This window comes from Ambystoma mexicanum, chromosome 6q (assembly GCF_040938575.1).
Source record: "Ambystoma mexicanum isolate Mex_15411 chromosome 6q, UKY_AmexF1_1, whole genome shotgun sequence".
NCBI lineage: Eukaryota > Metazoa > Chordata > Amphibia > Caudata > Ambystomatidae > Ambystoma > Ambystoma mexicanum.
Genome location: NC_090937.1, coordinates 653,252,339 through 653,278,451, shown reverse-complemented (window position 1 = coordinate 653,278,451; position 26,113 = coordinate 653,252,339). Strand labels below are relative to the sequence as shown.

General features: G+C 49.2%; 1 protein-coding gene across 1 annotated transcript in view; it reads left to right on the top strand.

The window, feature by feature from the left end:
* Window positions 1-668: 668 nt before the first annotated feature.
* The window catches only part of ADAD1 (adenosine deaminase domain containing 1), a 1,643,060-nt gene continuing 1,617,615 nt past the window's right edge, over window positions 669-26,113 (top strand). Inside the window, exon 1 of the mRNA XM_069631143.1 lies at window positions 669-779. The gene's annotated coding sequence lies outside the window, so the exon portion shown is untranslated. The remainder of the gene's footprint in view (window positions 780-26,113) is intronic.

The following is a 26,113-nucleotide window of genomic DNA, read 5'->3' as shown; positions in this document are numbered from 1 at the left end:
ACTCTATGTAAACATTGCTGGTTTTACACCCCCCAGCCAGGCGTCCTCCTCAGGCCTAACGCAGCCACACTCATTCTGGATAAAGCCCAGAGCGAACACATACTCCTGATCTCTCAGCCACCACACCTACCACTAAGAAGCAGCTACCACTTGAATTCCGCACCAGCTGCACACATACCTGGTGCACACACGCACCTTTTAGACTCTCTCTACTCTCTATACTGACCTGAACTTCGGTTCCCAAGGACGTTCAACCTACCAGCGCCTTCAGACCATACCAATGGTATATAAGGTGCGATATAAATGCAAAATAACATAACATAACTTCTGCATAGGACCACAAGTTCCAAATTCTGGGACTCTGTGTACGGGCAAACCCTCAAAATCTGTCTTTCGGCACAAACAGAATCCCCCAAACATATCCCCCTATGTGCATGAAATCCCTCGTTCTCAATCTTGGAAAAATGTCGGTGCTTATTATCAATAATACTACCTGCGACTCCGGCCTTCTAGTTCTAGCGCTTCCAATGCGCTCGAGGAGCGTAGGCGTAGACTGGGAATCAGGAGATAGCGTAGGCCACAGACGTAGATGCTCCGAACGTAACCCTCAACTCAAGCGGCCAGGAGTCGTCGAAGCGTTGTTAGGGTCCGTTTCTCGGATGAGAAGCATACAGCGCACTACGCTTTGGGACAAGCACGAGCCGCACCTCTGTTGCTCATTAAATCAGTACACAGCTTAACGGTTCCGCCGGGGCCGGGCAACTGAAAAGTAAGCCCGGGTGAGTTATGGTAATTGAAGTTTTCCCAAGTGTATGGGTTGTGCATTTCGCATTTCAGTGGACCCCCAGCGGAGATTTTGGGGTGCGCGCTGGATTCCCTCGGGAAAGTCATAATAGTGCCTCGTATGTCTCCTTAATATTGCTTTGTTTTACATATTTTGTGGTACCGTAGGACCGGCCGCTTGATTTGGTATTTTAGTCTAATTGTTTCAGTGTCCTAGACTACAAGGCCCGGAAAGCAGTACTGTTACCCGCAAGCCAGTGGTATATGCTTATGGCCTAGGTGACATGGATATAAATTTGATCTGCATTGAATTGTAAAACTTACCCTTTTTACCAAGCAAAAGTTTGACAAGTGTCTCTCAAAATTCTACTCTACATATACAGTAGAAGGTTCTACATCGGTGCTGACCCGGTAGGCGTGAGGCTTTTACATGGCTGCTTTGGCTCGGATGTTCTCTATATGTTTGCCTTTGGATTTGTAAGACTTAAAACAATAATTGCCAAAGCCATTTCGTCTGGCTTTTTTGTTTTTAAATACGAGTGGTTGGACATAATTGCTTTTGCGGATGGATGAGTTGGCGGATGTATGAACAGGTCATCTTTTGGCTGTGTGAATGTATGAGTGGGTGGATGAATATGGTTCGATATGTGCACATATGGATGGATGGTTGAGCGTGTGAAGGTGGCTGGGTGATAATGCTTTGGATGAATGAATGAGTGGGTGACAAAGGGATGGATAAGTATGGTTGTATGCGTGGAAGGCTATGTGGATAAAAATGGTTGGATTAGTGGGTGAATATGTATGAGCGGTTGAACGTTTCACTTGATGGATGGGGTGACGTGCTTGTATGAGTGGGTGACTTCGATGGATGGATGGTTAGTGAGGAAGTGAATATGGTTTTATTGTGGGTTGATGGATGTGTGGATGAATGTGGTTGGATTAATGCAGGGATCTATGACCTTTTAGCTCTCCTGATGTTTTATTATTATTAATCCCTTCTGTCCTAACTACCATAGTTTATGGCAAGAGATCATAGGAGTAGTAGTCCAAACCATCAGTAGCACCGCAAGTTGCACACTCTTGTATTTCTGTATGGTAGATGGATGAGTGGTTGAATTGGTTTAGATGGGTTGGTGAATATGGTTACAAGGGTCGATGGATATGGTAAAATGTGCACATATATCGATAGATGATTGGCTGAATATACAATATGTGGGTGGATTGGTGAACTAATGAGCGGGTGGGTGAATATCTTTGGGAAAGTAGATTGATGAATGGAAGAATATATTTGTATGGGTGGATAGATGAGTGGCTGAGTAAGGGTTGATGGATGAATCTGGTTGGATGGGTGGACATATGGATGGATGAATGGGTGAATACCCCCGTTTTCCTTAGGACTGAACTAGGCCTAAATGGGGTAGTCTGCCAGCATTGCACGTTCAAGCGTCGTCACCACACAAATTCCAATAGTGGGCATATTGATCATGCTACGAAGGTACTGGCTTGTGGGGTCTTTTATTTTTCCAACAGATTTTTACAATGATGAAAAGTGCTGCAACAAGGGGGGGGGGCTTGGTCACGATCACAGGATAAGTCGCTGCAAGTTCAATGAATGGGCTCCAGATAGAGATATGCTTGGCATAGCGTCCTTCACACAGCACAGTCATTTTGCCAGCAACCAAAATGTTCGAAACCTTAACTCACCACATCTTAATCACCGGGCCATCTACCAATTTTGGGGCGATGTTCAGTTTCACTGCCAGGAGAAAATACCCAATTAGGGTGGCCATTGGGCCAATAAGGGGGAACCGTCCAGCACCCATATCACCTAGGATTACCATCCGTGGATCCATGGGGTGTGACAGTCCTGTAATATCTTTTTATTTTAGAGAGCACCCCCTTCCAGAAAAGGCCTACCTTCGGACAAGACCACACCATATGAAGAAGAGAACCCATAGTGTCACAACCTTGCCAACAGGCCGCAGAATAGTCTCTGACAATGTGATGCAACCTTTCCGGGGTGAGATACCACCTGTAACAAAATGTATAGCAGCATTCCCTGTCTGTGACGCATCTGGAGGAGTTAAGCATCCTACCCCATATTCTGAGCCACGCCTCATCCTCAGTGGCTCCCCCTCCCCCTAGGTCAGCTTCCCATTTAGCCATATACGGCAGGTGCACAACAGGGTCGCTTGTGTCCAATAACTTGTATAGCTTCGAGATCCGACACCATGACAAACCCCCCTGTATTGATAGCTCAAGGGTAGACAGTGGCCTATTGGCTCCCTTCTTTGTAAATGGGTGAGAAGCCCAATGCTGCAGCTGTGCATAGCGGAACCGTTCCATTTCCGGCACTGTAAAGGCGCGTTTACATTCATCAAATGTCATTGGGCTATTATCCTTGTAAAGCTGCTGTAGGTTCGATAAGCCACCCACTTCCCAAAGCCCACCCGGTCACGGCCAGGCGGAAAAACTGGATTGTCCCATATGGGTGTGAGAGGCCCCATTCCCATTGATTACCCACCAGCTGTGGAGAGCCCTCCCCATATAATACAGTGTGCATTCAGTTGTTGCGAGCAGAGGGAACCCCCCCCCCCCCCTCTGCTCCCCTGGCTCATGTATCTCTTATCCATGTAGGGTAGCTGAGTCAAGCTGACCACCGACTGAGCTTGCTCGATTATTTTCCGTTTTGGGTGCAAATCAGTCTCACCCCAGGTAAAAACATGAGAAAGCTGTGCAGCTAGGTTATAGCGAAAAACATTGGGGACCCCCCAAGCCACCCACTGGCCTCATCAGCACTTTCCTGGATATCCTGGTGCGCTTGTTCCCCCAAATAAATTTGAAGATCTTCACCTGAAGTGGACATAGATCCGAGTCGGGGATCCTTACCGGTAACACAGAAGACAGAGGGAGCAGACGGGGGACGATTCATTTGGACCGCCGCAATACGACCAAACCAAGATATCTTCTGGCGCCTCCACCTGAGTATGTCTTCAGCCGGTTGAGATGCTCCTTGGGATACGCACCACCATACAGGCGATAGACTCCTGGGTCCATTGTATTGGGGCAGGAGTCCCAATCAGACTCCTATCTTGGGGCTTTAAAGAAACATCTAGCCTGTGCGATTTTGTCATAGTTTACCTCGAACCCAGAGACCCGGCCAAAACCACCCAACTCCCGCAGCATCTTGGCAAGATAAGAACAGGGATTACTCAGGGTGAGCAGAACATCATCTTTTTTCTTTTTTTTTAACCTTTTATTTATTACACTTGGTGATAGTACATCTGACATTATTATTATTTTTTTATCAAAATTTTTTATTTGATTTTCAAACATGAATAACATTATATATAACACTGTGCATTGCAGGGAAGGAAACATAGAGGATAAAAACAACATAGGGGAAAAGGGAAACAAAAAAGGGGGGATGGGGCTTCAGCCCCTCGGACCGTGAAGTCTTCGATGAGGGATCTCATGGAGCAGTTTGTGCATATCGGGCTCGCTAGCCCAGCATCGCTCCGCACTTTTAGTACATATTGCTCGTGCCAACACGTCAGGAGCCTAGCCATAATCTTCGCATCTCTGCCTTATTTTACTTGCTTTTTGCAGGCATCCCTTTGCCGCGTACACTCCGCGTTCCATTATTACACAAATGTCCACATCTGTGACCCATTTGTCGTAGCTGGGTGTTCTCTCCGATCCCCATAGTTGCGCAATGTTCCTTCTGAGTACCGCTGTAGCTGTTGACAAGAGCAGTTTCTCATAGCGAGTCAGGTCACATTCATCGGAGATACCTAGCAGGAGCTGTTTTGGTCCCCTTTGTATTGGTTTGCCCATGATTCTGGACAATTTGTCGCAACATTTCCGCCAAACTTGCTGTATATTGTCGCATTCCCATATAATATGGAAGAAAGTTCCTTCCTCGCACTAACAGCGTAGGCATCGCGAGTCCGAAGCCCTGCCCCAACGGAAGAGTGCCACTCTTGGATAGTCGGTGCGGTGTAGGATCTTAAGTTGGACCAGTCGGAGCCTGGACAAAATACTTCCCTGGGGTATATCGGAGCTTCTGTCCAGTCCTCTCGTTGTAGTGGTCCCACGTCACGCTCCCATTTGGCTTTCAGGCGACCATTTCAGGCGTGGCAAAGGATGTGATCACGTTGTACATGGTTGAAGTGACTTTACATTGTATTTGGTCCTGGACTATGTTGCGTTCTAGCGGAGTGCATTCTGGCGCGTCACTGATGATCTGTCGGTGGGCGTGCAGTGCATGTTTTAGTTGGGTATAGTGATATCCTTCAGAGGTTGGGAGGGTGAATTCAGAGTGTAGTGTTTCAAATGGGGCCAGTTTCTCCTCTCTCATCACGTCTCCAACTTTGGTGATACCATGCTGGACCCAGACGGGCCATTTAGGCAGCTTCTGTATTTCGGGGAGAAGACTGTTGTTCCACAGAGGTTGGGCCAGTGTCAGTTTCGAGTCCCACCCTATGTGACGGTGTGCTTCCGCCCAGATTCGTGTGATATGTGTATCCATGTTGGCAGTTGTTGTGTGGCCCGGGCCGCAATACAGGAGTTCCAGGGGTGTCATTGTACTGTTGGTGTTGACCCTTCTGATGTGCAGCAGGTTCCTGTCCCCATGGAGCATGTCGTTCACCACCGCCACCTGGCTGGCCCAGTAGTAAATTTGCAGTCTGGGCAGCCCGATCCCTCCCTCCCAGACAGACCTCTGAAGAGTAAAAAGAGCAATCCGCGGGTGGACCCCACTCCAAAGTAGCTACCGCAGGATGCAGTCTATTTTGAGGAATTCTTGATGTGGGATGTGCAGCGGTGCATTTTGCAGGATGTAGAGGAACTTGGGCAGAGTGATCATTTTGAACATGGCGGCTCTGCCAGGGTCAGTGGCAGGGAGATCCAATGGCAAGTGTCCTCTGCAAATCTCGTCATGACTGGGTGGAGGTTCAATGCTGTGTAGTCTGCAAGATGCTTCGTGATTTTTACCCCGAGGTATTTGAAATGATCTATTACGATTGGTAGGGGCAGTCTGCGGGACATGTGGCTGTCATGTTCCCTATGGGGAATAGGATGGATTTGGACCAGTTCACGCATAGGCCACTGAAGGCTCCATATCTGTTCAGCATTTGTGTGACTCTGTGGCAGGAGTTGCGTGGGTCTTTTAAGTAGATGAGCAGATCATCCACATAGAGTGAGAATCTGTCCTCCCATGTCTCCGACCAGCGGAAGCCCTCCCAGAGTGGTGTGTTTCGTAGGAGACTAGCCAGGGGTTTGATGGCAATTGGGAAGATCATGGCTAATAGGGGGCGTTGACCTTAGTTCTGGCCATTGGGAGTTTGTATAGTAGTTGCACCCAGCTCGTGAAGTTCTCCCCGAAACCCATGTGTGTCATTATGTCCCAGATGGCCTCCCATCTCACCGAATGCGATTGCCAACGAGGCCAACGGGCCTTGTATGCTGTTGGCTTTTTCCAGTGCTGAATGCAGTCTGTGGAGATTCATGCACGTCATTCTCTGGGGCATGAAGCCGCATTGGTCAGGGTGGACCAGGGAGGGGATGAACTGTTGCAGTCGGTCAGCAAGTATCTTCGCTAATATTTTGGTTTCGCTATTTATAAGTGAAATGGGTCTGTATGAGCTGCAGATTTCAGGGGGTTTGTCCGGTTTGGGTAATACTATTATTGTGGCTTCTCTCAGATCTGGTGATAGGATGCCCTGTTCCCTTGCGTGTTGGTACGTTCGCAGTAGGTGTGGGGCAATTACGTTGGTTCCCACCTTCCGCCACAGTTCGCTAGGGAAGTCATTTGGGCCTGGGGATTTGCCAGCCTGGAGGCCAGCCATGGCGTTTGACACCTCATCCTCCGTGATGTCCCTCTCCAGCAATTCTTGTTGTGCTATGTTTAAAGTGGGGAAATTGATTTCCTCTATAATTGAATTGTCTGCTTGAGTGGTGGGCGTCTTGTAAAGTGCATAATATTCCGCGAATCCCCGCGTTATGTCCTGATCTGACACTAGTAGGTTTGTGCCCCCCATCTGTAACTGCCGGACATGGCTGCGTTCCAACCACGCTAGCATTTTTTTTTTTTTAACATATTTATTTTAGTTAGCACACAGGAAAACAAAGTATCACAATAAGTATCAAATAAGCTTTGCATATTCTCCTCACTGCGCCCAGTTACCCTTGGGTCTGGCGCGCATTACAAATAAATAAATAAACAAACAAACATCAATTCAGCACTTCTTTACAACTTTGACTTATAAACGTGGATCCCCATGTACCCACCCCATACTTTGATTCTGTCTGTCCCCCGAGGCCTGCGGCTCTCCAGCCCTCAGAATAACTTACATCATTAAGTCCTTTTCATGTATCGCTGAGCTTCCGCCCCCCCACCCCTTAGTTCTGGCTACCTTCCGGGACCTGCTCATCCACCAATGGAGTCCGGTTCCAGTCTGCTTCCCGCTGGGCATTCAACACTAAACGTGGTTTATGTGTCAGGGCTGGAAAGCGTTGGTCATAGTCTATCACCGGAGACCACATGTTTGTGAAGCGGTGGAGGCGGCCTCTGCTTGCCGCCATGATTTTCTCGGCGATGAAGATGTCCCAGAGCTTCAACCACCACAGCACCATTAGGGGGCCCTCTGGGGATTTCCATGTCCTGGCTATTGTGAATTTCGCGGCCAGGAGCAGTTGTGTGATGACGGCCGCTAGGGGGCCCGATCTTGGAAAGGTGCCCGGGATCGGGGTCCCCAGTAGGAGTGGTTCCAGCTCCAGTGGCAGCGTGATCGTGCTTGAGCCAACTGTCCAGGTCTTTTTCTAAGGCTTTAAATAGAATCGGAAAGTTTGTCTGGTAGGTGTCTGCAGGTGAAGCGGGGATCTGCACCCCCAGGTAGGGGATAGATTTTTCGCTTAGTGGGATCGCGCACTGAGATCTGAAGGACTCCATATCTCTCTGGTCTAAGCCTATCCCCAAGGCTGAAGATTTCGCGAAATTGATGGCAAATCCAGAGACCTTTCCGAATCCATGGATTTCCGCCAGGGAGGCCCTCAGGGACCGGGAAGTGTCTGTTATGGTCAGCATCACGTCATCAGCGTAGAGCGCGATCTTATGCTGGGTGGGGCCCACTTGGAGGCCTTTGGAGGCCTTTGCTTCTGGCACTGAGGCGAATCCGCTGGGCCAAGGGTTCCATAACCATGGCAAAGAGGAGGGGGGAGAGGTGCCGCATGTTAGGGAGATCGGGCTGGAGGAGAGTCGGGGTTTGGTAATTCGCCAGGACCAGTTTCGAGAAGGATGGCCCAACGTCAAACGCTTCCAAGGTAAGATGAAGGAACGACCAATCTACCTTGTCGAAGGCCTTGGTCGAGTCCCGGGCTAGCAGGGCGAGTTTCCGAGAGTCACGCTTAGCAATCTCTTGTCCAGGTTGAGGACCCTGCGAGTGTTGTCCGTGGTAGCTCTGTGTAGGATAAATCCTGTTTGGTCTGGATCTATAACGTCCGGGAGTATCTTTGTTAGACGGTTTGCCAGGACCTTTGAATAAATGTTCGTGTCTAGATTTAACAAGGAGGTGGGTCGATATGCCGCAATGTCTCTGGGATCCTTTCCTGGTTTCAGCGCTAGGACTGTGATCGACTCTTTCATCGACTGGGTTATCGATCCTGAGGTGGCGAAGGAGTTGAAGAGAGTCGTCATGGGAGCCAGGAGCTGGGGTCGGAAGAGTTTGAAGAATCGTGGCGAGAACCCATCTGGTCCCGGGGCTCTTGGTTTTAAGCTTTTGATAACCTTGTCGATCTCTTCGCTGGTGATCGGGGCCTCCAGCTCTTCTCTTCTTGGAGTTGCGATCTGGGGTAAGTCGGCCCCCTGCAGGTAGGAATGCTGTTCGTCGCTAGATCTTGGGGTAGCCGACATTGTATCGGTCAAGTGGGCCTCTGCGATTCTTAATTTATCCCAATCAGCGAATTGGACTGCTCCCTGGGGGTCCCAGAGGCCTATAATGGTGTTCCTCCTCTTGACTCTTGCCAATTTTTCCACTAGGAATTTATTCGCCTTATTACCTCTGGCATAGTAGCTTTGCTTTGTTTTGGCTAGAAGCTGGGCTGTGTCCTCCAATTTCTTTCGAGCGGTCTGTAATGCTCGGTATGTTCTCGGGGACCAGTTTCTGGCCTTAAACGCTGTCTCCGCCTCCAGTACTTTGTCCTCTAGAATGCGGCGGGTCTGTTGTTTTTGTTTGTGATAGGCCGCTCCTCGGGATATTAAGACCCCTCTCACCACGGCCTTCATTGCATCCCACGTGTTCGCCGGGGAGGTATCTTCGTTTTTGTTCTCTTCAAAGTACTGCTTTATTGTTTTAGCCAGAACTTCTCTCGTGGCCATGTCTTCTAGGATCGGGTCATAGAGAGACCAGCTGTGCTGCGGGGACGGGTCAGGATTGTGGGCTCTGATCATTAGCGTTATGGGCGCGTGGTCCGAGTGGATTCTGGGTCCAATGAGGACCTCATCTGTGAATGCCAGGATCTGCGGGGATGCCAAGAGGAGGTCAATGCGAGAGTATGTTCTATGCACATAAGAATAGCACGAATAGTCTCGCTCCTCTGGATGGAGGACTCTCCAGGCGTTTACCACATATAGAGTTCGAAGAGTTTAAGTAGCGCTGTCGCCAAGCCAAAGTCTCTGTGGGCTGGAGGATGCGATCTATCTGCTAAGGGGTCAGGGACTCCATTAAAATCTCCTCCGATGATGGTTTGGCCTTCAGCAAATGGAAGGAGGGCGCTTTCTAGGGCTGAGTAGAATACCTCCTGCTCTTCATTAGGAGCGTATACCGAAATCAAAGTGTAAGGTTGGCCGAGCATTCGGCACTTCACTGCCACAAAGCGGTCCTCCGGGCACAGCATGGAGTCCAGGATTTGCGGCTTAAGGCCTTTGCCGATCAACATTATAGTGCCACCCCTCTTCGTTCCGTTGGATGCCAGAAACTGCAGTGGGAATTGCCGGCCCCGGAGCCTCGTGAAGTTGGCTGGCATCAGATGAGTCTCCTGGAGGAAGACAATGGAGGCCTTGTCATTCTGGATGCATCTGAAGATCGCTTTCCGCTTCTGCGGGGCGTTGAGGTCCCTGACATTCAGTGTCAAGAACTTTAGTTTCTGGTGTGGAGGGGGCGTTCCCTGAGCGTCCTCTGGAATGGGGCTCTGCTCATCGTGGGGAGGATGGGGGTATTCAGTCTTCATCTCGTGGCTCAAGTTCAGCGTGGTTTTCCTGCGGCTGGGTTTTCTGTATCCTCCAACGGGAGGGTAAACTTTTAAATGGGTGGAGGGCCAGCATTTCCCATGCGGGCCTTCCCCTGGCCAACAGGGCCAAAACTGTCCTGCCAGCCAACGGGGCTGGGATCCCTGTAACTGTCACGCTAGCATTTTACCGGCTTTATCGCCCGTTTCATATACCCGTGCCCGCATTGCTGTGTGTGCGTGCCTGGCATTATCTAATGCTGTGTTTTGGAGCTCCTTCTGTGCTAGGAGTAGGGCTCGGTTTGTACCGGGGTGTCTTGGGTTATGTGCGTTTTCCCTGCCTGTTGTACCTGCTGTTCCGCTTAGTGTACCTTGAGTAGATGTTGTTTCCTCTGTGCGGTCGTCCATGAGATGAGTTCACCCCTCAGTACTGCTTTGTAGGACTCCCATAGTGACTCGGGGTCTGATGCGCACTCTGTGTTTAGCTCGAAATATGTTTCCGTTTACTCTTGAAGCTTGTCTACCAGGTCTGGATTGCCCTGATAAGTTATTCAGGCGCCCGCAAGGTGGGGGGGGGTCGGCCTGGTTGTTGGGATTTTCAGCACCAGTGGGGAGTGGTCGGGAATGCCCCTGGGGAGCAGACATGCTTATTGTGCCCTGTGTAGGTCAGTTGATGGGAGAAAAAAGTAATCCAATCTGAAAAGCGAGGCATGGGCCCCAGAGTGGAAGGAATATTCCCTGGCGTTGGGGTGGAGATCTCTCCATACATCGCACAGGCTCAGGGCGTTCGTGAATGTAGCCAGTTTGGTGGGTTCACTGGGATTTCTATTGCATAGGTGTGAGCCGTCCAGGGTTATGTCCATCACTTCATTAAAGCCCCCTCCTATTGTAAAGTTGTAGGTGTCTTTTGTGATCAGGGGGGCGAAATCGGTGAGTAGCGGCATTAGTAGAGAGAGTGGTGCATAGATTGCTAACAGTGAGATGGAGTGCTCCCATAGCATGCCTGTCGCGTATATGTATCTGCCTCCAGTGTCCTAGGTCACTGTGTTCGGTGGAAGGGAAGGTGTTTATGTATCAGTATCATGACACCCCGTGAGCCCATTGTGAAGCCTGCATGGAGTGTGAGACTATAGTTTGTAAGTTTGAATAGGGGACATTCTGTGCCTGCAAGGTGTGTTTCAGACAGAAATGCTACGTCTGGTGTGTGCCTATAGCGTTCTGGCTATGTTGGTGTTATGTGATGCCATATCTGTCTGTGGCTAAGAAAGTGTGTGCTGCTGATGGCAACGCTGGGCAACTTTGCGTCTATGTGCTGTTACCCTCTTGTTTGACTTTTGTCTGTTTCGTGCTTGACTGGTCCCTTTCATAACTAAACCCAACAAACCCATAACCTCCCACCCTATACTTCTCCCAACTAGAAGCATCGGTCGCCCAAACATAAGAACTACAAGTTGTCAACTGGACAACTTACATAGGACAACCTAACTTGAGGTTCAGGTAGTTCCCCCTCGAGGAGAATAACTGGGGGGGTACCACCGCTACTGCTGCCGTGTAGAGTATTTGTCGGGGGGGCCCTTAACGTGCAGGCACGAGGCGTCCCCGCGACCGTGTCATGCAAGTGTATGTTACCTTGTAGTGGGTGTGTTGCAGATGGATCGATGATTCAGTATATATTTACTGCTGAGTATCGGGGCTCTGTTGGAGGTCGAGGCGGGGGTCATCCGCCTATGTCCTCCGGTGGGTCTTGTGCTGGTGGCTGTCGGGGTGCACGCTGTTGGTCAGGTGGTGGTCTATGATTCCTCCCCCTACTGCCGTGAGAGGTCGACCAGTCTCCTCCTACGTGTTGTTCAGCCCAGCGCCATGCTTCTTTGGGGTCATTAAAGTGGACTGTGGTTCCCTTGTGGTAGATCTTGAGTTGTGCGGACAAAAGCAGGCCGTATTTCACGCCCATTGTTTGCAATTGCTTTTTAAGGTGGTCAAAGGATTGTCTCGCTTTCTGCACTTCCCTAGTGTAGTCGGGGAAGAAGGCGATCTTGGAACCGCTGAAGGTGATCGTGCTATTGGCGCGTGCGTGTTGCAGTAGCGCGTCTCGATCCTGGTAGTTTAGAAACTTTGCTATTACTGTGCGTGGGGGTGCCCCGGGTGCCGGCCTGCCCGAGGGCATTCAATGCGCTCTCTCTATAGAAAAGAACTTGGAGAAAGAGTCCGGATCGAACAGGTCGGTGAGCAACTGCTCCTGAAAGAGTTCCATGCACTGGCCGCCTGCTTTCTCAGGTATGCCGAGTATGCGCACGTTGTTGCGTCTAGATCTACCCTCTCCATCTTCAATCCTGTCCTCCAGCTCCTTAAGCTTGGATGTAACGTTCTGGAGTTGATGTCGCATGTTGTGAATCCCCTCTTCTGTATTGGAAATGCCTTGTTCGGCCTCACCAGTGCGTGCCGTCAGTCTTTGGAGGTCGTGCCTGAGGAGGGACACCTCCATGCATATTCCGTCCATTTTCTGTTCCATTGACGTGCAGGAATCCGCTATGGCGGCCATCACGTCCTTCAGGGAGAGCGTATTGTCTCTCTATCTCCTCCGTGGATAGTAAGATCTCCGTGGATAGTAAGTGGAGGTTGGGAGCTTCTGATGGGAGGGGGGGGGGGGTGTATTGATCCATTCTGCTTTGGATGGGAAGTCTTTTGGATCTGTCTTTCCCCATGGTTCTTGGTACGCCTTGTGGCTGTGAGCTTTGCGTGGAGAACCCCCTTGTAGTAGCTGGATAGCGGTTTGTTCTATTCACCCACTCCTTCCTGGTCTGTTGGCACTGGGATTGCGTTTGAGGTCATCTGCGGCGTAGGGTTTGGTTAAGGCCTACATAGCCAGTCCGGTACCAGTGTGCCCTTCTACTGTGGTCTGTTTGCCTCGTGGTTGTGTCTTCAATGCTCGGCCCCTGGCCTAGGTGCTCACTTAATGGTGCCTTTGCGGGATGAGGCGGTGTGAGCTGGTCCTGCACCTTGTGGGGGGGGTTCCCTCTGGGTCTTGGTGTTATGCCTGTGGCAGGTTTCAGTTGGCTTCAGGTGGGCGACCCGGGGGGACACTCCGTCTCTTCACAGCCATGCTCGTGGGGCTGCAGCCCCCCTGCCAGGCCTGCCCGCTGTGTGAAAGGTGCGGCTTGTCTTTCTGTCGGGCCCAACGGTGCGTTTGCCCACTGCGCAGATTGGTATGGTTGTTGGGGCTGCCTGGCGGCTATGTGGCTTCACTGCCTCCCCCCAGGATTGCCCACTTGTTTCTGGGGTGGGCTCTGGGCTGTGCCTCGCTGCAGGGCTTTTTCCCCTTAGGTCAGGCTGTGTGGTTGCTGATCCTGCGGGGCTCGATGCTCCTGCAGGGGCCGCCGGAGTTCTTGCGCGCAGGCCGCACCTTGGCTGCTCCGCGGTGCAGCCCTTGCTCCTGGGGTGATGTGTATGCTGCTTACACTTGGGCCCCCACCGAGTCCGGCTGTTGGTGGACTCTCATGCACCGGCGCACCGCAGGTCTTCCAGGCCCGCACTCCAGTCAGTGCGCTTGTCGCTACCCTTTTCCTTTCTCCCCGGCAGCTCTCGGGGCACAGCTCCAGCGGCGCTACCTGGGGGGTGCGCGCTCTCTCTCCTTCGGCGTCGGCTGTGGGATGCGGCCACTAGGGCCCAGGGCGTCTCGCACCAGCTGGGGTGCGCTGAGTATGCGTTATTCCGGCGGGCTTGCCAGAGTCTGTCTGCTAGCCGGGGTTCCGCCTCCGATGCTGTCAGCAGGCAGGTGGCGGGCAGGGCTCCGCTGCAGTGCAGCCCGGCTTCCTGGCTTCAGTGTATTAGTTTGCTCCCGCTGGCGGCCATCTTTAAGGCGAGCCGATTGGCACCTGTTCAAAGTTCTTCGTGCCCACAGCTCCGTGAATCCGCTCCGGTTTCTGCTGCTTTCCACCCCACTTGTGCTCGGGGATGTCCGACACCCGTCAGGAGTGTTGGAAGTCGGATATTTTACTGGAATCAGGTGTTTTTCTCAGGATGTGTTTTGCGGTCGCAGGAGCCGGAGAGACTCACGTCTTTCCCATCGCGCTGCTGGCCATGCCCCCACATCTGACATTATTAAATGACCATAAGCATAAACACGCAATGGTGTAACACAATATATTATACATAAACAAGTTGAATACGATGATGATCACGTAGTAATAACCTTGTAGCATTTGCGCTCAATTTACAACCAAAAGTCCCCCCATCCCCCCAAATGTCCCTAAGACGACATCCAGGCGTCTGAAGGGTTATATATATATCTCTTGGATCCAGTTTTTCAATGTGGGACCCTCCTTCCACGTTCAGCGCACAAGGATAGCTCTTTTAGCAAGTACAAGCCCTAAATTGAGGAAGTTATGCTGCAAGGGGTTAAGCCTTTCTGTGTAGCCCAACACACAGTTAATTGGTGTCCATATTAAATGCTGGCCTGTTATTTTGTCAAGTGCGTGACTGACTGCTTCCCAGTATTCAGCTACAACTGGACATCTCCACAGCATATGTAACATTTCTGCGCCCGGGCTGTTGCATCTAGGACATCTACCTTCTAGTGTGATGAACAATTTCTTAAGCCTGGCAGGTGTGTAGTACGTCTTGTTAAGGACTTTGGAGTGAATCAATCTGTACCTGGAGTTCAGTAAAACATTTTTTTCGTTAACCTGCATATCTGTCTCCAGTGTGTATCTGAAATAGAGGCACCAACAGCCCTTTCCCACTTGCCCCTGACATCGACTGACCCTGTTATTCGTGCAATTTTGTATAGTAGCGATACAGAGTTCTTCCCCGTGTTTTGTGTTGTTATGTAAGTAAGGCAGGGCTCCGCCTTGCACTCTTCCGGGAACGAGGGCCATACCGTGGCAACGCCAGAGCGAATCCGGTAATAGTGGAGTTGTTGAAGGGGTGTGTCACCTATAATTGTCTCAATTTATGTCCCATGTAATAAAAGTACCTTTCTCAAACAAATCGCCAAGTACACCAATTCCTGCCTCGCTCCAATGTGTTGCCAGTGATTTCTCCTGTGTAGGGCTCAGGGCAGATAAGCCCCAAATAGGCATTGCTTCATCATATAGCACTGTGTTCTTGCAACAATGTGTTAGCCTAGTCCAAGCCTTATGTGTGGCACTTATTGGGTTGAGTTGATGTGTACCACGATAACTATTGCCTGCAATCAGATGTAAGATTGTGCCGGGGGGGGAGCACCACACCTCTCCAGTCTTGCATGTGGCGGGCCTAGGTCTCTCTCCAGCCAGTATGCCGCATATTATGCCTGTGCTGACCAGTAATACAATTCGGAATCGGGAGCTGATAGGCCCCCAGCTTTGTACAGCTGAGCGAGGCTTTGCCATTTCACTCTAACCTGACCGTTCCACACAAATGTAGAGCATAGTTTGGCTATTTCAGCAAAGAACAATCTCCCTGGTCATAGGGGAATGTTACAGAAAATGTATAAGAACCTGGGTAAAATAACCATTTTCACTAATGCATCCCGCCCTGCTAATGATATGGGGAGGTGCATCCACCTTGCCAATTTCGTAGCAACTTTACTTACTTGTGCATCAAAGTTAAAAGCTCTAGAGAGCGAGGAGGAACGTGCCGCCTCAATCCTTGGGTATTTAATGTTTGAAGGCGACCATCTGAAACCATAGATATTTCTGAGTTTATGCGTACCGTCCGTTAACGGGAATATTTCGTACTTACTGTGTTTGAGATGCAGCAAGGAGTATCTACCAAATTTGCGCACCGGTGTCTATATTTTTGCAAGTGACGTTAAGGGTCCCTGACTTATAACATAATATTGTCTGCATATAGCGTTATACGTTCAGACCGACCATTAATCTGAATTCCGGCATTCCCGAAGCGAGCTCGCAGCAAGTCCGCCAGTGGTTCTATGACCAGGGCGAAAAGCACGGGGAGAGTGGGCACCCCTGTCTGGTGCCCCCTTCTAACCGTATAACAGCGGATAGTATGCCGTTGGTATGCACTCTAGCATAGGGTTGGGAGTACAGAGTTCTAACCCATTTGATAAAGTTGGGTCCAAAGCCATAATTATCCAGAACTCTAAATAGGAATGGCCAATGCACTGTGTCAAATGCCTTCTGCATGCCCAATGAGATCCCAATCCCTTGACAGTCCTGAGGGACTTGTGAGATGATATTGTACATCCGACATAGATTTAAAGCCGTCAACCTCCCTGGTACGAAGTCAGCCTGGTCCTCGTGCACCATATGGGTTATTGGAACACCCTAGTGGTGTTTCTGGGAAGCTGATTGGTCAATCTGCATGCTATATGCACGGATATAGCCCGCAGATTGATTACAGCCCGCAAAACGGGTGTTTGCAAAGCAAGCAGCTTCAACGTTGTATTCTGCAACATTGAAGCTGCTTGCTTTGGTGTATATGAAAGTGTTCATATACACCCGCAGTGCATATGAACACTTTCATACACACCAAAGTAAGCAGCTTCAACATTGCAGAATACAACGTGGAAGCTGCTGGCTTCGATGTATATGAAGGTGTTCATATACACCACTACATAAGAACACTTTCAAATACAACAAAGCAAGCAGCTTCAACGTTGTATTCTGCAACGTTGAAGCTGCTTACTTTGGTTTATATGAATGTGTTCATATACACCCATGTTCTCAGCAGCATTTTTGTAAAATAACCAATATGTCGTTATTTTACAAAAATGCTGCTGAGATTACAGGATTGCACCCGTTATGAACGGCGCAATCCTGAAGGTGCACTGTTATGCACTACGAGGACGCCCAGGCCCACTTGAAAATACTGGTGGAGGCTGGGCGTACTGATTTGGCGCAGTGAATCCTGCTTTTTAGCACATTCAATGCGCCAAGTTCAGAATCAGGCCCTGAGGGTGTTCTAATAGCTTTATAGACCTGCAGGGAGGGCCGTACTGGGCGTTATGGGCCCTCATACCTCGTAAAATGCCCTTGCTTCGCTCGGGCCATAAACTCGGTCGTCAGGGCCCATAATGCCCGGTACCACCCTCGCTGTAGGTCTAAAAAGCTATATTAGAGGGGTCAGCCGTAAGGCGAGAATGTTCACAAATATTTTGGCATCAGTATTCACTAGTGACAGAGGCCTGTATGACCCGCATTCATTTGAATCTTTAACTGATTTAAGTAGTAAAATAATTATAGCTCCATGCCGGGAGGGTCCCCGTTTCTAGGGATTCCAACCAGACCTGCATTCGGTAAGGGGCTAGTTCCCAAGCAATCGGATCCCATCATTTCCCCCCTCGGGAGACCTTTTATGGCCTTCTTAATCTCTGTTATACTGATGGGCACTTCTAGTGCATTGCATGCCTCTGATGACATGAGAGTATCCTTGCCAGATGCTCATCAATTTCCGCTTCTGAGCCTTCCCCTTTCGGGGTGTATAGCGTGCGGAGTAGAAATCCATAAAATACCCCATTAACGTCGGTTTCATGATTGGCCACCGTGCCATCGGGTCGGACAGTACACTGGATATTGGGGCTGCCCTTATCAAATAGAACTGCAGAAGCTAATAACTTCCCTGGTCAAAATCAGAGAATGGTCGATAATGTTCTAGGGAGTATCTGGATATCACAAACCCAATTCAGTACCGAGTAAGTAACTAGCCATAAATCAATGCGTGAGTGCATATCATGTACAGGTAAATAACATGTGTAATCATGTTTAGTGCTATTTAGTGCACGTCATACATCCTTAAGCCCCAGGTCCTCAGTTTGTGCTAGGATAGTGCGGGCTGCATTAGTTTCTGACCTGATTGACGTGGAGGTATTGTATTGTATTGTATTTGAAATTTATATTGGGCATTTTCTCCACTTGTGTGCCCTCCATGCTCTTTTTCCTTAGTTGAACGCACTTGGTGACCGTAAGACAATATGGTTAGAGATTCTAGGGGATTTGCTTAAATGCATGTGTGCATGTTTGCCATTCTAAGACTTGGCTGGCTGGCAAGGCTCGTCTAAGCAGCCCAGTAGAGGTCAGGCACGTGGGTGGGTGCTCTTGAAGGTTAGAGATAGAATGCTGTTGTCGAGAGAGTCTATGTGAGGCCAGCTATACCGGGTTCCTTTCGGGTGGTGGTTGCTGTATGCTAGTGGAAGAGGTGTTGTGGTACGTCACGTGTTTCAGTCTGGACGGCTGTGTGTGAAACTAGGCTGGATGTGCCTAGCCGTAGACGTGTTCTATCGTGCATGGATGATTGGCTGTGTTCGGATGTATGGTCAAGTTGCAATTCAAGTATGGTATTGAAATTTCCCCCACTGCTGCTGTAGGGTATTTTCCACACTCTTGAAACATATTACAGTAAAAATTTGGATCATCACATTGAGGCTGTATACATTAGGTAGAAGAACCTCGGGATCCCCCAATCTGCCATGTACTGCTCTGTTCATCGCTTACTATCTTATAGTGTACAAACGAGAGGGAGCGATGTATTAATATCATGACTCCACACGCTCTGATAGAATATGATGTATAATATTTATGGTTACCCCAGCCAGGTGCAACGCGGTGCACCTGGTGGTCTACCATATGGGTTTCCTGGAGATATAACATTTTAACCCCCAATCTGTTAGCATAGAAGACCACTTTCTGTGATTGAATTGGAGACCTGAGGCCCCGTACGTTCCAACTTAACAGCTTTACAGCAGTGACATTGCTCCCCCTCGCTGTCATCCTGTTTCCAAGGTTGTGGTCATGCATGACATGTCTTCCCATGTGGTCAACAATTGTAGTCTATTCACCATGTGCTTTTTATAACGTTTACACCCCAACTCAACAGTCTCTGCCTCAACCTCGTAGTACCCCGAACTTTGACTATTTAGCTTCCCAACCCCACCCCCGCAACTACCCACCTAGGCTAACAACTGAATGCACTCGCATTAGGGGGCAACTGTCTCCGCTATGAGTGGGGTACCATATAATTGTCCAATTGAGATCTTTTTTTCTGACGTGGAAATAGCTAAAGCATTACCATCAGCACATTATAACTGAATCAATACGGGCGATTATCACAACACAGTGTGTCAGTTCTCCACAGTGGCATGTCACTGGTAATGGGATGTGTGTCTCTATAAACGTTGTGGCTCCCTCGGGAGACGTGAAGAAATAATCTTATTTTTATACTGTATACGCAGCCTAGCTGGGTAGAGCATAGCGTAAACAATTCCACGCTCCCTGAGAAGCTTTTTGACTCAGGCAAAGGTGCGCCTCTCCTGTTGCACAGCTATGGTGTAGTCTGGGAAAATACGCACAATGTTGGATCCTAGCTTTAGTTCTTGTTTCTCATGTGCAGCCCGCAAAGCCAGGTGTCTATCGTGGTAATACATCAGACAGGCAATTACTGGTCTCAGATATCCACCAGGCTTAGGTCTTGCTGCTAGTGCCAGGTGTGCACGTTCCACCACAAAGAGCGGGGACCACCCTGGGTCCCCGAGTAAGTCTTTCAGCAAATCTTCTATGGCTGTCTCCATGGTGCCCGAAAGTGCATTCTCGGGATCTTCGCACATACCTTTTACAATGCCCATATATTTGGATAAGGCCGTTACCTTACCCTGCAGTGAAACTACAGCATCCTCTGTGCCGCTGATACGGTTTTCGGCCTCCGTAATGCGTTGGGTCAAGTTGGTTGTGGATGGAACTGACGTTCGTCGTGATCCCATCCAGTTTATCATTTATCGCCGCAAACCCTCGCTGCATTGAGTCCATTACGCCTTGTAGGTCTACAGGCGTAGGGGCTTGGGCCCCCTCTAGTAGTTGCCGAGCTGCTGGGGCCTTCTCCTGCAATTTCTGTCGATTTAGCAGTGGGTTTGGTAAATTTGTCAATCGTGCCGCTCTTCTTATGCCTGCTCTTTTTGACACTGCGCCTGCAGTGCGTTTTATAATGAGTATGAGGCAGACACACAGGTGATGACTCTAGCATAGACTCCACTTGGGGTCAAGGGAGGTTCAAATGCCCAGGCACAAGAGAGTATAATCCAGTGGAATGGTCTGACTGGTTGTTAATACACGAAGTAGAGTGGCCTGTTGTCTATAATCAGGAGCACTGCGAGGCAGGTATTGTGGTAAAAACAGCCTGTAGGTTGGGACAGGGGTGCACCACTGCACTGAAGGGGCGCGTGTCAACACACCCGCCTGGTGATTGAAGTCACATGATGGGACCCAGTCAGGGTAAGCTGCGCCTCACGTGGGCTAGTCTCACGGCCTATATCAGCATGTCCCAGCACGGCGCAGCCAAGACCATGGAGCACTCACAGGCCCAAGGGGAGATCAGTCTCCAACAAAGTCTACATATACTGCGCGTGCGTGAGCGTGTTGGAAGCGTCCCCCCGGATCTCATTTCAGTGCACCTTCCAGGCAGCGAGAGACATGGGTTATGAGGCAGGGACAGCTGTTTGTGACGGGTCCATTGTGCTGCACCGGACGCTCGTTCCACCTATCCTCGATGCAGATTTGCAGTGACTTCTTGTAACGGCATCTCAGAGGGAGGCTGGGTGGGGCCTCTCGGTTTTTGTACACAAGGACCACTGTTGAATGGCTCAATTCACAGCTTCCGAAGTGCCAATCTTCTCATAGCTTGCGCCGATCGTGCACACACTGTTCTTTTCACTGGTCCTGATTTCCCAGCTTCATTCATCCACGCTTCCAGCTCGAAAGAAAACTCTAGTCCCCGACTCAATGCAGAGCTTAGACACAGACCGCCATTTTAGCAATCCATGCAGTAGCGCCCCCCGAGCAGAACATCATCTCTGTAAATGGACACCTTTATATTCCATCTCCCCAACCCGGATGCCCTCTGTTGCCTCATTAGCTTTTATTTGGTTAGCAAGTGGTTCCATACACAAGGCGAAAAAACAGAGACAACGGGCAGTCCTGCCTCTTACGCCTGGTAATTGACAGTCTGGTCGACAGTCCCCCTTTAGCCCTAAGGCATTCAAACTGGTGTTGGTAGATTGTCATTACCCAGCTGATAAACCCTGGGCCAAACCCAAACTACGTCCAAACTTCCCAGAGATATCCCCAATCCACCCAGTCAAAAGTCTTGTGGGCATCCAGCGCAATGGTTCCAAAATCTATGCCTGAGCGCCTCCCCACTTCCAATAGGCTCAGAACTTGGCGCACATTATCATGGGAACTCTGGCCCACAATGAAACCCATCTGATCTCTGAGTCCGCGAAGGACCTCCATCATCCGATGGGTCAACATTTTGGCGAAGGGGTTCGAGTCCATGTTAGTTAGGGTAATGGGGCGATATTAGTCACAAAGTAGCGGATCCTTGCCCGGCTTGGGAATCGGGACAGTTGTAGAGACTCCCATCGAAGGACCTACCCTACCAGAGTACATAACGGAATTAAAGAGGTCTACCAGGGAGGAACCAGAAGTTCGAGAATTCGCTTGTAAAAGAGAGACGTAAATCCGTCGGGACCCAGGGCCTTGTTCTTCAGGGTCTTGATTGCCCATTCCACTTACCCCAGCAAGATTGGCGCCTCCAGAGAATCCATTTCCTCACAAAAGAGACTGAGCATATGCGCACCACTCAAATACTGGGTCTGGGCCTCTGTAAGGGGGCGCTCATCCTTGAATACTGATTTTAAAATGGGCCTAAAAAATCCCCATTATCTGCCCCCCCCCCGCCGCTGCACCACCTCTTGTTCATCACTTAAGGCTAATACAGAGCTCTGGTTTTGGCGCTTGGCCAGCAGAAGGCGATTGACTCGATTCCCATTAGCGCAATATTACTGCTTGGTTTTCAACATTGCCTAAGCTGTTCTGACAGCCAGGTGCGCCTCCTATTTTCTCTGTGCCATCCTAAGTTTGCGTAGTGCCTTACGAGACCCCAACTTTTTGTGCTCCATCTCAGCCCAAGCAACCTCCCCCTCTTATCCCACTCTAACCAGCTGTCTGTCTCTAGTGTACCCCGCTGATTTACTGACAAGTCCCCCCCCCTAACTACAGTCTTCATAGCATCCCACACAATGTCTTGTGAGGGACCAGAGTTTTTATTTTCCCTGAAGTAATTGGAGATGATCTCTACCAGCTCTAGTCACCACAGGGTTTCTGAGTACTGGGTCATATAGCTTTCATGGGTGTCTGGGCCTCTCGGGCCAATCCAGCACTGCCAGAGACATTGACACGGGGGCATGGTCAGACAGGGTACGTGTGCCTATTTCCACACCTCGAACACACGGATACAATGCTCTAGGAATGAGAATGAGATCTAGTGTAGAGAAGCCCCCATTTGCATGTGAATAGAAAGAGAAGTCCCTGCCCCTGTCCTCCCCGTGAGCCAGTCTCCATGTGTCGACCAACCCCAGTTCACGGAGGAAAAGGCCAAAAGCCGGTGAGCGTTTAAGGTCTAACTTGGTGGGACGGAGAGTCTTGGCCACCAGGGGGTTGGACACCAGATTGAAATCCCCACCTAACATGACTCTCCTAACCCCCTGTAGCACACATTACATGGTGGTTATTAAGAAAGGACGAATTGTAAGCAGTGTGCCTGCCCTTTATTTGAATGGTAGCCTATCCTGCTGCAGTTGTCTTAGAGAGGCTGTTATTCACCTAACAGCTATAATTAAAATATAAGCAAATATTAATTGGACACATGTGCTGAATCTTTTTCACCAAAATATCCAGACAGATTCATTAACTGGAGTAAGGGAAGGCATGCCTCTGCATGCTCGACCAGAAAAAATATAGCCCGGTAGGGAAAAAGGCCCAAGACACGCTTGCAAGGATAGCAAGTATTTATTTCTACAAAAATAGGAACGCATCAGCAAAGAACTCTGCTGCTGACGAACGTTCTGAGGTCTCTTGGCATGTGCGGTACATTATAAGCACAAACAGCGTCACTAATGACGTCATCATGTATGGTACAATTCTACAATACATATTGGAGGAGGCCTATAGATGTAGGGCCTTCTCCATATGGGATGCTATGCTATTGGTCCGTCTTCATCTGTTCGTCTTTGTTCACGTGGGTGCTGTTGGGCTCGTCATCCGCGGTGAGCTGACCTAACAATTAATTAGCTACTCTGACACACAATGTTATTCTTATGATTGTAACCATGCACCTGGCAGATACAGGGATGGGCTTGGGGGAGAGCCGAGGTCACACAAACACATTCAAACTTCAATCGCTCCCAGACAGATCAGCAACCCCCAAGGTCCTCCACCTTATTTTTTTTTTTTTAATTGTTTTTATTGCATTTGAGCTTGACAATAGAAAAGGAACAGTGGGACGTTCAACATTGTCCCTCCCCTCCTTATTCCCACTCCCCACCCCCCAAAACCGGCTGAGGAACATTTATCACATTGACGGTGTGTCTTTAGTATAGTTCCCTCATGTAAACATGTCCAATATTCTGATTTTGTGCGGGCACCATTGTAGCATGTAATCGCTTTGTAAGTAATCTAATGCTGGCCCCCTGTCTGATAAAAAGTTCTGTAGGGCCCCCTGGATGTTGTATGTTATGCGCTCCATTGCTATGAACAGCCAAACTCTCTGCAGCCAATCTATCATAGATGGTGGAGATTTCTGTTTCCAACTTTGTGCTATTGTTAGCCAGGTGGCGATTAGGAGACTCATAAAGTTTCTCTTCTGTGTTTTTGTCATCGTCCTGTCTCTGAGGTCCCACATGCCGCACATCCAAACCTCTTCTTGAAGGTGTTCTGCTCCTTTAAACATTTCTTGCATTTGGGTTTTTATCTCCAGCCAGAAGTCTTGTAGTTTGGGGCAGTGCCACCAGATGTGTCTCCATGTTCCCTCCGCATCGCAGTCCCTCCAGCATTTGTTTTGTTTGGTGTTGTACATGCGATTTAGTCTTTCCGGGGTGTAGTGCCACTTTATCATTATCTTTGTCCATGCTTCTCTCATCTGGATCGCCCGTGTCCATTTGGGAATAATGTGCCAGACATATTCCCACTGGTCTCTCGGGTTTCTCTCCCCAATGTTGTTTCCTATCTCTTCATATAATGCCATTTTGTGTCTTCCACCTGGGCATTAATACATTTATACAAGGTAGAGACACATTTTTTGTCTCCTGGATGTGGCATGATGAAAGACTCGAATGGGGTGAGGTCTCTGGTTGCCGCCTGCTTTATCCTTGGGGTGGTGAGCCAGTGCTGTAGTTGTTCATATTTGTATCAATCCTTTTTTCCGTGAGCCCGAGAAGTGTGCAGCATTCCGTGAATGTTCTAATCTGTTGGTCTTCGTACATGTCTCCTACTTTTGTACATTCGCTTCCATCCATTTTTGGAACTTTCCTTTCTCTGTGCCCGGTTGGAATTCCGGGTTCTCAAACATCGGCATGAAGGGAGCCGGGTTTATAGTTAGTGTTTCTTTTTTAGTTGCCTTGTTCCATATTTCTAGCACTGCACTCGTGATCTCACTTATGCTGACATTTGAGTGTCTGTGCTCCAGGCGGGTCCACAGTAGATGTTGTAGGCTTTTCCTTGCCACCACCCTGTCTTCCCATATTTTCTCTGAATTGTTGGGTATCCATTCTTTCAGGACCCACAATTGAGCTTCCACACCATATTTTCGGAAATGTGGGAGTGCCATGCCTTGTTCTTCGGGACTGTTAGTGTCATGTTGGAGAGTCTTGGCGTTTTGTTCTGCCATATGTATTTGCTTATCATTTTGGCGAGTGCTTTGAAGAAAGTGGGTGGGATTCTTATGGGGAGAGCTTGAAAATGGTATAATAGTCTGGGCAGGATTGTCATTTTTATCACTGTCATTCTGCCCCACCACGTGATTGAGAGTGGATTCCAGCTGTCCAAGTCTTGTCTTACCTTTTATAGCAGGTTTGGGGAAGTTCCCTGCATATAGGCCTCTGATTGAATTGGTGAGCGTGACCACCAGGTATCTAATCCCTTCATCCGCCATTTGGAGTTGCAACTCCCTTGCTCGCTTATGTATTTCTTGTTTGTCGCCCGCCAGCACCATTAGCTCTGACCTTGACTATTTATCCTTAGACCCGAGACAGATCCATCTCCACCTTAGTTTTAGGCTACAATTCTGATGCCACCCTGCACCTCGCTGCACAGATTACATGACCCATTCCTGAAGGTACAATAGCCTTGCCTTCTGATCTTCATGATTGATCGAGGGGTGTAAATGTTTTATGGCCGGTGGTCTGGGTTTGGATGGCGCTCTAGCATGCGGGGGTCATGGGATGAATCCAACGCAAAGCTGTATTTCTCATGTGGGCTTCGTTGAGGGCAGGAGGGCCTTGCTATCTGCTCCATGCAATGGTACTGCCAAGGGGCGCTCTGCTGCTTTCTCATGATCTTGCAGGGCACATTCTTCCCAGGGCGCTGGGGCCTGTCATTTTCTGAACAATGGAGGATGTGGATCTCTGAGACCTAGCCAGGGTGAGGGTTGTGTTTGTGCTCATGCAAGGGGCCTAATACTAACACTCAAAATGCTGTTTGCCGTGCTTGGGCCTAACTTTTAAGATGGCTGCTGTCTGTCAAGATGGTGTTCACACCCGCATCTACTGTATAGCTTATAATGCATGCATTAAGGTGATAGCGCATCCCCTTTATGTGCACCCCCCTGCTCCCTGGATGTGCTCCATTAGCATCTAGTTCTTGTTCGGTATCGTCTGTGGGGTGGGAAGACCATATCTCCTTCCCAACATAAGGACCGCATTTTTATTATACCCTTATTACATTTGGCGACACAAACCAACTGGTTCACATGCATGTTTTTCAGCCCAGGAGCGTTTTCTCAAGGCAAAGATCTTTGTCAAACAGTTCCTCTTACAAAGCTCAAGGTTAAGTCAAAATGAAAACACATATACACGTCATGTTCAATTGATGTGTTCAATACATTCCCATCAGTGGTCTAGTATCAACCTCACCGATCCAGTCTGAAGTCCTCTGTAACGAAGAGTAAAACGTTGATAGATATTCAATCTTATAACATATCTAGATATATGAATCTCGTATTATTTATTACCTTTTAGTTTCTTACTCCAGTTAATGATTCTGTCTGGATATTGTGGTGAAAAAGATTCTGTGCATTGTGTCTAATTGATGTTTGCTTACAAGTTACAAAGTGTGTACTATGG